Source organism: Apium graveolens, chromosome 8 (assembly GCF_009905375.1).
Source record: "Apium graveolens cultivar Ventura chromosome 8, ASM990537v1, whole genome shotgun sequence".
In the NCBI taxonomy this organism is placed as follows: domain Eukaryota; kingdom Viridiplantae; phylum Streptophyta; class Magnoliopsida; order Apiales; family Apiaceae; genus Apium; species Apium graveolens.
Window position 1 is genome coordinate 252,537,716 of NC_133654.1, and position 12,424 is coordinate 252,550,139.

Genomic DNA, 12,424 nt, shown 5'->3' on the forward strand with positions numbered 1-12,424 from the left:
TCAGGAGGAGTGTGTTCCACTGTAGTCTTCCTTAGTTCCACTTCTGCTTCCTTCTGTACTTCTTTTACAGCCACAGCTTCATCTTCCGAACCTTGAGATTTTTCGGGAGTTGCAACCTTCCCAGGCCTTAATGTGATTGCCTTAACCTGCTCTTTAGCTTTCTTCTTGCCTGAACTTCTGTGTCACTTGGTAGTGAGCCAGGTTGATGATTCAGCAAGGTATTGACAATCTGCCCAATTTGATTCTCCAAGGTCTTGATAGACACCGCTTGGCTCTTGCACATGAGCCTTAACTCCTCCAATTCAGATTTTTCATTAGACTGTTGCAACTGGAGTTGTTGTCTTGGTGCGTATTGTGGTTGTTGGAAACCAGGGGGTTGTTTTGCTTTGTTGTATACTTTTGATAAGGCTGTTGAACCGCATTCTGAGAATTGCTCCAACTAAAGTTAGGATGATTGTGGTTGTTAGGATGATAGGTGGCTGGAACTGGCTGTTGCGATCTCTGAAAGTTGCTCACAAACAGAGCTGATTCACTAGAAATAGCACACTGCTCCGTATTATGGGCGCCAACACAAAGCTCACAGACACTAGTGATCTGATTAACTCCATAATTAGCCAAAGAATCCACCTTCATCGTCAAAGCCTTAAGCTGAGCATCTATAGCAGTAGCTGCATCCACCTCCAGAATTCCTGCTACCTTACCCTAAGGTAGTTTCTGAGAAGAATTCTGGTATTCATTAGCAGCCATCAGTTCAATCAATTCGTAAGCTTCATCGTAGCTTTTATCTCACAAGGCTCCTCCTGATGCTGCATCAAGCATGAGTCTAGAAGTAGCACCCAAACCATTATAGAAGCAGTTAATGATCATCCAGTCAGGCATCCCATAGTGAGGACACTTCCTTAGCATCTCCATATATCGCTTCCAAGCCTCACACAAAGACTCTCCAGACTGCTACGCAAATTGAGTAAGAGCAATCCTGATTGCAGCAGTCTTCGCCATAGGAAAGAACTTAGAAAGGAACTTATGAGCCAAATCTTCCTATTTAGTGATAGAGCCTGATGGTAGAGAATGTAACCATCTCTTAGCTTTATCCCTCAGAGAGAATGGGAAGAGCCTTAGATTTATAGCATCTTCAGACACTCCATTGAACTTGAAGGTGTCGCATATCTCGATGAAATCTCTGATGTGCATGTTGGGATCTTCTATAGGAGAACCCCAAAACTGAACTGAATTATGTATCATCTGAATCGTGCTAGCCTTGATTTCAAAAGTGTTAGCCGCAATGACCGGTCAAATAATGTTAGACTGAATATCATTGATCTTTGGTTGAGAATAGTCCATCAAAGCCTTTGGATTCGCTTCTGGTTCACCCATTGCAACAAGAGCTTTTTCTTCTTTCTCAACTAAGATTTCTTCTTCAACTTTCTCCTCTATAAGAACTTCTTCGAAAACTTCCTTAGCTACTACAACTTCTTCCTCAGCATTATCCAGTATTCTCTTACGAGACCGAGAACGCGTATGCATACACGCTCACTAGAGTATCTGAAACAGGACAAGGAAATAAGTAAGTAACAATATCTGAGTCACTGAACTTTAATGAACACTGATGACAAACACATAAACTAAAAGTTAACACCGAGTCCCCGGAAGCGGCACCAAAAACTTGCTAGGGCTAGAACACGCGCTAATATTCACGCAAGTATATGCGATCGTAAGTAATATAGAATTAATTCTAGTTCGTTCCCACAGAGACTGGTTTAGGTTAATTTTAATCAATATACTTATGCAACAATGTTATGGTTATTATTCAATGCTAAGATGATCACAAATTGAGATTGTTATAACTACGATTAACTAAGAGATTACACTAAAGAACATTAACTAAGAGATTTAAGAGGATTGTTTTACTATATGACACAAACATGGGATTATAACTTCATTACTACTAATTAATTATTTCATTTATGCAGAATTACAAGACATCATCTATGTACAAATAATCAACTATTCTGCATATCTAATTAACGTTAACATGACTTATATGCTACTACAGAATCTATACAAAGGTGTTTGCAGAAATGTGCTACATGACTTCTTAATTACATAAGCTACTCAATCGATGGATGTCAAATCATCATCCGTCGGGACTGTATTGAGTCATCCGTCGGGACTATATTTGCTTATCCATCGAGTGCTACAAAATATACTAAGTTGAATCTACTAAGGTGTTTTATTAATGAAGTCATCAAGTTCACAACACATTCCCAACAACATCCCCCACAATGCCTCGTGGATATGTAATAGAGCGATCGGCCAACTTCAAGGACAAATAAGTAGGCTTTGGATTAGGTAAATCAAACTTTTTGAAGACAGACAAGGGCATCATATTGATGCTAGCTCCCAAATCACATAAACACTTGTCGAACGAAAAGTTTCCGATAGTGCAAGGAATAGTGAAGCTTCCAGGATCTTTAAGCTTCTGAGACAACTTCTGTTATAGCACAACACTGCATTCCTCTGTGAGAGCAACTGTCTCTAAGTCATCAAGCTTCACCTTCCTAGAGAGAATACCTTTCATAAACTTCGCATAACTAGGCATCTGTTCAAGAGCTTCAGCGAAAGGTATGTTGATATGAAGTTTCTTGAACACCTCCAGAAACTTCTCAAACTGCTTATCCGGCTTTTTCTTCTGTAGCCTCCTAGGAAAAAGAGGTGGATGATAGATTTATTTCTCCCCCGTATTACCCTCAGGAGGAGTGTGTTCCACTGTAGTCTTCCTTAGTTCCACTTCTGCTTCCTTCTGTACTTCTTTTTCAGCCACAACTTCATCTTCCGAAACTTGAGATTTTTCGGGAGTTGCAACCTTCCCAGGCCTTAATGTGATTGCCTTAACATGCTCTTTAGCTTTCTTCTTGCCTGGGACTTCTGTGTCACTTGGTAGTGAGCCAGGTTGATGATTCAGCAAGGTATTGACAATCTGCCCAATTTGATTCTCCAAGGTCTTGATAGACACCGCTTGGCTCTTGCACATGAGCCTCAACTCCTCCAATTCAGATTTTTCATTAGACTGTTGCAACTGGAGTTGTTGTCTTGGTGCGTATTGTGGTTGTTGGAAACCAGGGGGTTGTTTTGCTTTATTGTATACTTTTGATAAGGCTGTTGAACCGCATTCTGAGAATTGCTCCAACTAAAGTTAGGATGATTGCGGTTGTTAGGATGATAGGTGGCTGGAACTGGCTGTTGCGATCTCTGAAAGTTGCTCACGAACAGAGCTGATTCACTAGAAATAGCACACTGCTCCGTCTTATGGGCGCCAACACAAAGCTCACAGACACTAGTGATCTGATTAACTCCATAATTAGCCAAAGAATCCACCTTCATCGTCAAAGCCTTAAGCTGAGCAGCTATAGCAGTAGCTGCATCCACCTCCAGAATTCCTGCTACCTTACCCTAAGGTAGTTTCTGAGAAGAATTCTGGTATTCATTAGCAGCCATCAGTTCAATCAATTCGTAAGCTTCATCGTAGCTTTTATCCCACAAGGCTCCTCCTGATGCTGCATCAAGCATGAGTCTAGAAGTAGCACCCAAACCATTATAGAAGTAGTTAATGATCATCCAGTCAGGCATCCCATAGTGAGGACACTTCCTTAGCATCTCCTTATATCGCTTCCAAGCCTCACACAAAGACTCTCCAGATTGCTACACAAATTGAGTAAGAGCAATCCTGATTGCAGCAGTCTTCTCCATAGGAAAGAACTTAGAAAGGAACTTATGAGCCAAATCTTCCTATTTAATGATAGAGTCTGATGGTAGAGAATGTAACCATCTCTTAGCTTTATCCCTCAGAGAGAATGGGAAGAGCCTTAGATTTATAGCATCTTCAGACACTCCATTGAACTTGAAGGTGTCGCATATCTCGATGAAATCTCTGATGTGCATGTTAGGATCTTCTATAGGAGAACCCCAAAACTGAACTGAATTATGTATCATCTGAATCGTGCTAGCCTTGATTTCAAAAGTGTTAGCCGCAATGACCGGTCAAATAATATTAGACTGAATATCATTGATCTTTGGTTGAGAATAGTCCATCAAAGCCTTTGGATTCGCTTCTGGTTCACCCATTGCAACAAGAGCTTTTTATTCTTTCTCAACTAAGATTTCTTCTTCAACTTTCTCCTCTACAAGAACTTCTTCGAAAACTTCCTTAGCTACTACAACTTCTTCCTCAGCATTATCCAGTATTCTCTTACGAGACCGAGAACGCGTATGCATACACGCTCACTAGAGTATCTGAAACAGGACAAGGAAATAAGTAAGTAACAATATCCGAGTCACTGAACTTTAATGAACACTGATGACAAACACATAAACTAAAAATTAACACCGAGTCCCCGGAAGCGGCGCCAAAAAGGGCTAGAACACGCGCTAATATTCACGCAAGTATACGCGATCGTAAGTAATATAGAATTAATTCTAGTTCGTTCCCACAGATACTGGTTTAGGTTAATTTTAATCAATGTACTTATGCAACAATGTTATGGTTATTATTCAATGCTAAGATGATCACAAATTGAGATTGTTATAACTACGATTAACTAAGAGATTACACTAAAGAACATTAACTAAGAGATTTAAGAGGATTGTTTTACTATATGACACAAACATGGGATTCTAACTTCATTACTACTAATTAATTATTTCATTTATGCAGAATTACAAGACATCATCTATGTACAATTAATCAACCTATTCTGCATATCTAATTAAAGTTAACATGACTTATATGCTACTATAGAATCTATACAAAGGTGTTTGCAGAAATGTGCTACATGACTTCTTAATTACATAAGCTACTCAATCGATGGATGTCAAATAATCATCCGTCGGGACTGTATTGAGTCATCCGTCGGGACTATATTTGCTTATCCATCGAGTGCTATAAAATATACTAAGTTGAACCTACTAAGGTGTTTTATTAATGAAGTCATCAAGTTCACAACACATTCCCAACAACATCCCCCACAATGCCTCGTGGATATGTAATAGAGCGATCGGCCAACTGCAAGGACAAATAAGTAGGCTTTGGATTAGGTAAATCCAACTTTTTGAAGACAGACAAGGGCATCAGATTGATGCTAGCTCCCAAATCACATAAACACTTGTCGAACGAAAAGTTTCCGATAGTGCAAGGAATAGTGAAGCTTCCAGGATCTTTAAGCTTCTGAGACAACTTCTGTTACAGCACAACACTGCATTCCTCCGTGAGAGCAACTGTCTCTAAGTCATCAAGCTTCACCTTCCTAGAGAGAATACCTTTCATAAACTTCGCATAACTAGGCATCTGTTCAAGAGCTTCAGCGAAAGGTATGTTGATATGAAGTTTCTTGAACACCTCCAGAAACTTCTCAAACTGCTTATCCAGCTTTTTATTCTGTAGCCTCCTAGGAAAAGTAGGTGGATGATAGATTTGTTTCTCCCCCGTATTACCCTCAGGAGGAGTGTGTTCCACTGTAGTCTTCCTTAGTTCCACTTCTGCTTCCTTCTGTACTTCTTTTTCAGCCACAGCTTCATCTTCCGAAACTTGAGATTTTTCGGGAGTTGCAACCTTCCCAGGCTTTAATGTGATTGCCTTAACCTGCTCTTTAGCTTTCTTCTTGCCTGGAACTTCTGTGTCACTTGGTAGTGAGCCAGGTTGATGATTCAGCAAGGTATTGACAATCTGCCCAATTTGATTCTCCAAGGTCTTGATAGACACCGCTTGGCTCTTGCACATGAGCCTCAACTCCTCCAATTCAGATTTTTCATTAGACTGTTGCAACTGGAGTTGTTGTCTTGGTGCGTATTGTGGTTGTTGGAAACCAGGGGGTTGTTTTGCTTTGTTGTATACTTTTGATAAGGCTGTTGAACCGCATTCTGAGAATTGCTCCAACTAAAGTTAGGATGATTGAGGTTGTTAGGATGATAGGTGGCTGGAACTGGCTGTTGCGATCTCTGAAAGTTGCTCACGAATAGAGCTGATTCACTAGAAATAGCACACTGCTCCGTCTTATGGGCGCCAACACAAAGCTCACAGACACTAGTGATCTGATTAACTCCATAATTAGCCAAAGAATCCACCTTCATCGTCAAAGCCTTAAGCTGAGCAGCTATACCAGTAGCTGTATCCACCTCCAGAATTCCTGCTACCTTACCCTAAGGTAGTTTCTGAGAAGAATTCTGGTATTTATTAGCAGCCATCAGTTCAATCAATTCGTAAGCTTCATCGTAGCTTTTATCCCACAAGGCTCCTCCTGATGCTGCATCAAGCATGAGTCTAGAAGTAGCACCCAAACCATTATAGAAGTAGTTAATGATCATCCAGTCAGGCATCCCATAGTGAGGACACTTCCTTAGCATCTCCTTATATCGCTTCCAAGCCTCACACAAAGACTCTCCAGACTGCTACGCAAATTGAGTAAGAGCAATCCTGATTGCAGCAGTCTTCGCCATAGGAAAGAACTTAGAAAGGAACTTATGAGCCAAATCTTCCTATTTAGTGATAGAGCCTGATGGTAGAGAATGTAACCATCTCTTAGATTTATCCCTCAGAGAGAATGGGAAGAGCCTTAGATTTATAGCATCTTCAGACACTCCATTGAACTTGAAGGTGTCGCATATCTCGATGAAATCTCTGATGTGCATGTTGGGATCTTCTATAGGAGAACCCCAAAACTGAACTGAATTATGTATCATCTGAATCGTGCTAGCCTTGATTTCAAAAGTGTTAGCCGCAATGACCGGTCAAATAATGTTAGACTGAATATTATTGAACTTTGGTTGAGAATAGTCCATCAAAGCCTTTGGATTCGCTTCTGGTTCACCCATTGCAACAAGAGCTTTTTCTTCTTTCTAAACTAAGATTTCTTCTTCAACTTTCTCCTCTACAAGAACTTCTTCAAAAACTTCCTTAGCTACTACAACTTCTTCCTCAGCATTATCCAGTATTCTCTTACGAGACCGAGAACGCGTATGCATACACGCTCACTAGAGTATCTGAAACAGGACAAGGAAATAAGTAAGTAACAATATCTGAGTCACTGAACTTTAATGAACACTGATGACAAACACATAAACTAAAAATTAACACCGAGTCCCCGGAAGCGGCGCCAAAAACTTGCTACGCGATCGTAAGTAATATAGAATTAATTCTAGTTCGTTCCCACAGAGACTGGTTTAGGTTAATTTTAATCAATGTACTTATGCAACATTGTTATGGTTATTATTCAATGCTAAGATGATCACAAATTGAGATTGTTATAACTACGATTAACTAAGAGATTACACTAAAGAACATTAACTAAGAGATTTAAGAGGATTATTTTACTATATGACACAAACATGGGATTCTAACTTTATTACTACTAATTAATTATTTCATTTATGCAGAATTACAAGACATCATCTATGTATAATTAATCAACTATTCTGTATATCTAATTAAAGTTAACATGACTTATATGCTACTACAGAATCTATACAAAGGTGTTTGCAGAAATGTGCTACATGACTTCTTAATTACATAAGCTACTCAATCGATGGATGTCAAATCATCATCCGTCGGGACTGTATTGAGTCATCCGTCGGGACTATATTTGCTTATCCATCGAGTGCTACAAAATATACTAAGTTGAATCTACTAAGGTGTTTTATTAATGAAGTCATCAAGTTCACAACACATTTCCAACAACATCCCCCACAATGCCTCGTGGATATGTAATAGAGCGATCGGCCAACTGCAAGGACAAATAAGTAGGCTTTAGATTAGGTAAATCCAACTTTTTGAAGACAGACAAGGGCATCAGATTGATGCTAGCTCCCAAATCACATAAACACTTGTCGAACGAAAAGTTTCCGATAGTGCAAGGAGTAGTGAAGCTTCCAGGATCTTTAAGCTTCTCAGACAACTTCTGTTACAGCACAACACTGCATTCCTCCGTGAGAGCAACTGTCTCTAAGTCATCAAGCTTCACCTTCCTAGAGAGAATACCTTTCATAAACTTCGCATAACTAGGCATCTGTTCAAGAGCTTCAGCGAAAGGTATGTTGATATGAAGTTTCTTGAACACCTCCATAAACTTCTCAAACTGCTTATCCGGCTTTTTCTTCTGTAGCCTCCTAGGAAAAGGAGGTGGATGATAGATTTGTTTCTCCCCCGTATTACCCTCAGGAGGAGTGTGTTCCACTGTAGTCTTCCTTAGTTCCACTTCTGCTTCCTTCTGTACTTCTTTTTCAGCCACAACTTCATCTTCCGAAACTTGAGATTTTTCGGGAGTTGCAACCTTCCCAGGCCTTAATGTGATTGCCTTAACATGCTCTTTAGCTTTCTTCTTGCCTGGAACTTCTGTGTCACTTGGTAGTGAGCCAGGTTGATGATTCAGCAAGGTATTGACAATCTGCCCAATTTGATTCTCCAAGGTCTTGATAGACACCGCTTGGCTCTTGCACATGAGCCTCAACTCCTCCAATTCAGATTTTTCATTAGACTGTTGCAACTGGAGTTGTTGTCTTGGTACGTATTGTGGTTGTTGGAAACCAGGGGGTTGTTTTACTTTGTTGTATACTTTTGATAAGGCTGTTGAACCGCATTCTGAGAATTGCTCCAACTAAAGTTAGGATGATTGCGGTTGTTAGGATGATAGGTGGCAGGAACTGGCTGTTGCGATCTCTGAAAGTTGCTCACGAACAGAGCTGATTCACTAGAAATAGCACACTGCTCCGTCTTATGGGCGCCAACACAAAGCTCACAGACACTAGTGATCTGATTAACTCCATAATTAGCCAAAGAATCCACCTTCATCGTCAAAGCCTTAAGCTGAGCAGCTATAGCAGTAGCTGCATCCACCTCCAGAATTCCTGCTACCTTACCCTAAGGTAGTTTCTGAGAAGAATTCTGGTATTCATTAGCAGCCATCAGTTCAATCAATTCGTAAGCTTCATCGTAGCTTTTATCCCACAAGGCTCCTCCTGATGCTGCATCAAGCATGAGTCTAGAAGTAGCACCCAAACCATTATAGAAGCAGTTAATGATCATCCAGTCAGGCATCCCATAGTGAGGACACTTCCTTAGCATCTCCTTATATCGCTTCCAAGCCTCACACAAAGACTCTCCAGACTGCTACGCAAATTGAGTAAGAGCAATCCTGATTGCAGCAGTCTTCGCCATAGGAAAGAACTTAGAAAGGAACTTATGAGCCAAATCTTCCTATTTAGTGATAGAGCCTGATGGTAGAGACTGTAACCATCTCTTAGCTTTATCCCTCAGAGAGAATGGGAAGAGTCTTAGATTTATAGCATCTTCAGACACTCCATTGAACTTGAAGGTGTCGCATATCTCGATGAAATCTCTGATGTGCATGTTGGGATCTTCTATAGGAGAACCCCAAAACTGAACTGAATTATGTATCATCTGAATCGTGCTAGCCTTGATTTCAAAAGTGTTAGCCGCAATGACCGGTCAAATAATGTTAGACTGAATATCATTGATCTTTGGTTGAGAATAGTCCATCAAAGCCTTTGGATTTGCTTCTGGTTCACCCATTGCAATAAGAGCTTTTTCTTCTTCCTCAACTAAGATTTCTTCTTCAACTTTCTCCTCTACAAGAACTTCTTCGAAAACTTCCTTAGCTACTACAACTTCTTCCTCAGCATTATCCAGTATTCTCTTACGAGACCGAGAACGCGTATGCATACACGCTCACTAGAGTATCTGAAACAGGACAAGGAAATAAGTAAGTAACAATATCTGAGTCACTGAACTTTAATGAACACTGATGACAAACACATAAACTAAAAATTAACACCGAGTCCCCGGAAGCGGCGCCAAAAACTTGCTAGGGCTAGAACACGCGCTAATATTCACGCAAGTATACGCGATCGTAAGTAATATAGAATTAATTCTAGTTCGTTCCCACAGAGACTGGTTTAGGTTAATTTTAATCAATGTACTTATGCAACAATGTTATGGTTATTATTCAATGCTAAGATGATCACAAATTGAGATTTTTATAACTACGATTAACTAAGAGATTACACTAAAGAATATTAACTAAGAGATTTAAGAGGATTGTTTTACTATATGACACAAACATGGGATTCTAACTTCATTACTACTAATTAATTATTTCATTTATACAGAATTACAAGACATCATCTATGTACAATTAATCAACCTATTCTGCATATCTAATTAAAGTTAACATGACTTATATGCTACTACAGAATCTATACAAAGGTGTTTGCAGAAATGTGCTACATGACTTCTTAATTACATAAGCTACTCAATCGATGGATGTCAAATCATCATCCGTCGGGACTGTATTGAGTCATCCGTCGGGACTATATTTGCTTATCCATTGAATGCTACAAAATATACTAAGTTGAATCTACTAAGGTGTTTTATTAATGAAGTCATCAAGTTCACAACACATTCCCAACAACATCCCCCACAATGCCTCGTGGATATGTAATAGAGCGATCGGCCAACTGCAAGGACAAATAAGTAGGCTTTGGATTAGGTAAATCCAACTTTTTGAAGACATACAAGGGCATCAGATTGATGCTAGCTCCCAAATCACATAAACACTTGTCGAACGAAAAGTTTCCGATAGTGCAAGGAATAGTGAAGCTTCCAGGATCTTTAAGCTTCTGAGACAACTTCTGTTACAGCACAACACTGCATTCCTCCGTGAGAGCAACTGTCTCTAAGTCATCAAGCTTCACCTTCCTAGAGAGAATACCTTTCATAAACTTCGCATAACTAGGCATCTGTTCAAGAGCTTCAGCGAAAGGTATGTTGATATGAAGTTTCTTGAACACCTCCAGAAACTTCTCAAACTGCTTATCCAGCTTTTTCTTCTGTAGCCTCCTAGGAAAAGTAGGTGGATGATAGATTTGTTTCTCCCCCGTATTACCCTCAGGAGGAGTGTGTTCCACTGTAGTCTTCCTTAGTTCCACTCCTGCTTCCTTCTGTACTTCTTTTTCAGCCACAGCTTCATCTTCCGAAATTTGAGATTTTTCGGGAGTTGCAACCTTCCCAGGCCTTAATGTGATTGCCTTTACCTGCTCTTTAGCTTTCTTCTTGCCTGGAACTTCTGTGTCACTTGGTAGTGAGCCAGGTTGATGATTCAGCAAGGTATTGACAATCTGCCCAATTTGATTCTCCAAGGTCTTGATAGACACCGCTTGGCTCTTGCACATGAGCCTCAACTCCTCCAATTCAGATTTTTCATTAGACTGTTGCAACTGGAGTTGTTGTCTTGGTACGTATTGTGGTTGTTGGAAACCAGGGGGTTGTTTTGCTTTGTTGTATACTTTTGATAAGGCTGTTGAACCGCATTCTGAGAATTGCTCCAACTAAAGTTAGGATGATTGCGGTTGTTAGGATGATAGGTGGCTGGAACTGGCTGTTGCGATCTCTGAAAGTTGCTCACGAACAGAGCTGATTCACTAGAACTAGCACACTGCTCCGTCTTATGGGCGCCAACACAAAGCTCACAGACACTAGTGATCTGATTAACTCCATAATTAGCCAAAGAATCCACCTTCATCGTCAAAGCCTTAAGCTGAGCAGCTATAGCAGTAGCTGCATCCACCTCCAGAATTCCTGCTATCTTACCCTAAGGTAGTTTCTGAGAAGAATTTTGGTATTCATTAGCAGCCATCAGTTCAATTAATTCGTAAGCTTCATCGTAGCTTTTATCCCACAAGGCTCCTCCTGATGCTGCATCAAGCATGAGTCTAGAAGTAGCACCCAAACCATTATAGAAGTAGTTAATGATCATCCAGTCAGGCATCCCATAGTGAGGACACTTCCTTAGCATCTCCTTATATCGCTTCCAAGCCTCACACAAAGACTCTCCAGACTGCTACGCAAATTGAGTAAGAGCAATCCTGATTGCAGCAGTCTTCGCCATAGGAAAGAACTTAGAAAGGAACTTATGAGCCAAATCTTCCTATTTAGTGATAGAGCCTGATGGTAGAGAATGTAACCATCTCTTAGCTTTATCCCTCAGAGAGAATGGGAAGAGCCTTAGATTTATAGCATCTTCAGACACTCCATTGAACTTGAAGGTGTCGCATATCTCGATGAAATCTCTGATGTGCATGTTGGGATCTTCTATAGGAGAACCCCAAAACTGAACTGAATTATGTATCATCTGAATCGTGTTAGCCTTGATTTCAAAAGTGTTAGCCGCAATGACCGGTCAAATAATGTTCGACTGAATATCATTGATCTTTGGTTGAGAATAGTCCATCAAAGCCTTTGGATTCGCTTCTGGTTCACCCATTGTAACAAGAGCTTTTTCTTCTTTCTCAACTAAGATTTCTTCTTCAACTTTCTCCTCTACAAGAACTTCTTCGAAAACTTCCTTAGCTACTACAACTT

The 12,424-nt window shown here is 40.1% G+C and overlaps 4 non-coding genes across 4 annotated transcripts; all 4 read left to right on the forward strand.

The window, feature by feature from the left end:
- Window positions 1-3,625: 3,625 nt before the first annotated feature.
- On the forward strand, window positions 3,626-3,732 carry LOC141681765 (small nucleolar RNA R71). Its single transcript, XR_012559188.1, has one exon. It is a non-coding gene; the product is annotated as a small nucleolar RNA R71 (small nucleolar RNA).
- A 2,635-nt stretch (window positions 3,733-6,367) lies between these two features.
- LOC141681762 (small nucleolar RNA R71) lies at window positions 6,368-6,474 on the forward strand. Its single transcript, XR_012559185.1, has one exon. It is a non-coding gene; the product is annotated as a small nucleolar RNA R71 (small nucleolar RNA).
- A 2,606-nt stretch (window positions 6,475-9,080) lies between these two features.
- On the forward strand, window positions 9,081-9,187 carry LOC141681763 (small nucleolar RNA R71). The gene has a single exon (XR_012559186.1). It is a non-coding gene; the product is annotated as a small nucleolar RNA R71 (small nucleolar RNA).
- Window positions 9,188-11,829: 2,642 nt separating this feature from the next.
- Window positions 11,830-11,936, forward strand: LOC141681764 (small nucleolar RNA R71). Its single transcript, XR_012559187.1, has one exon. It is a non-coding gene; the product is annotated as a small nucleolar RNA R71 (small nucleolar RNA).
- Window positions 11,937-12,424: the final 488 nt, after the last annotated feature.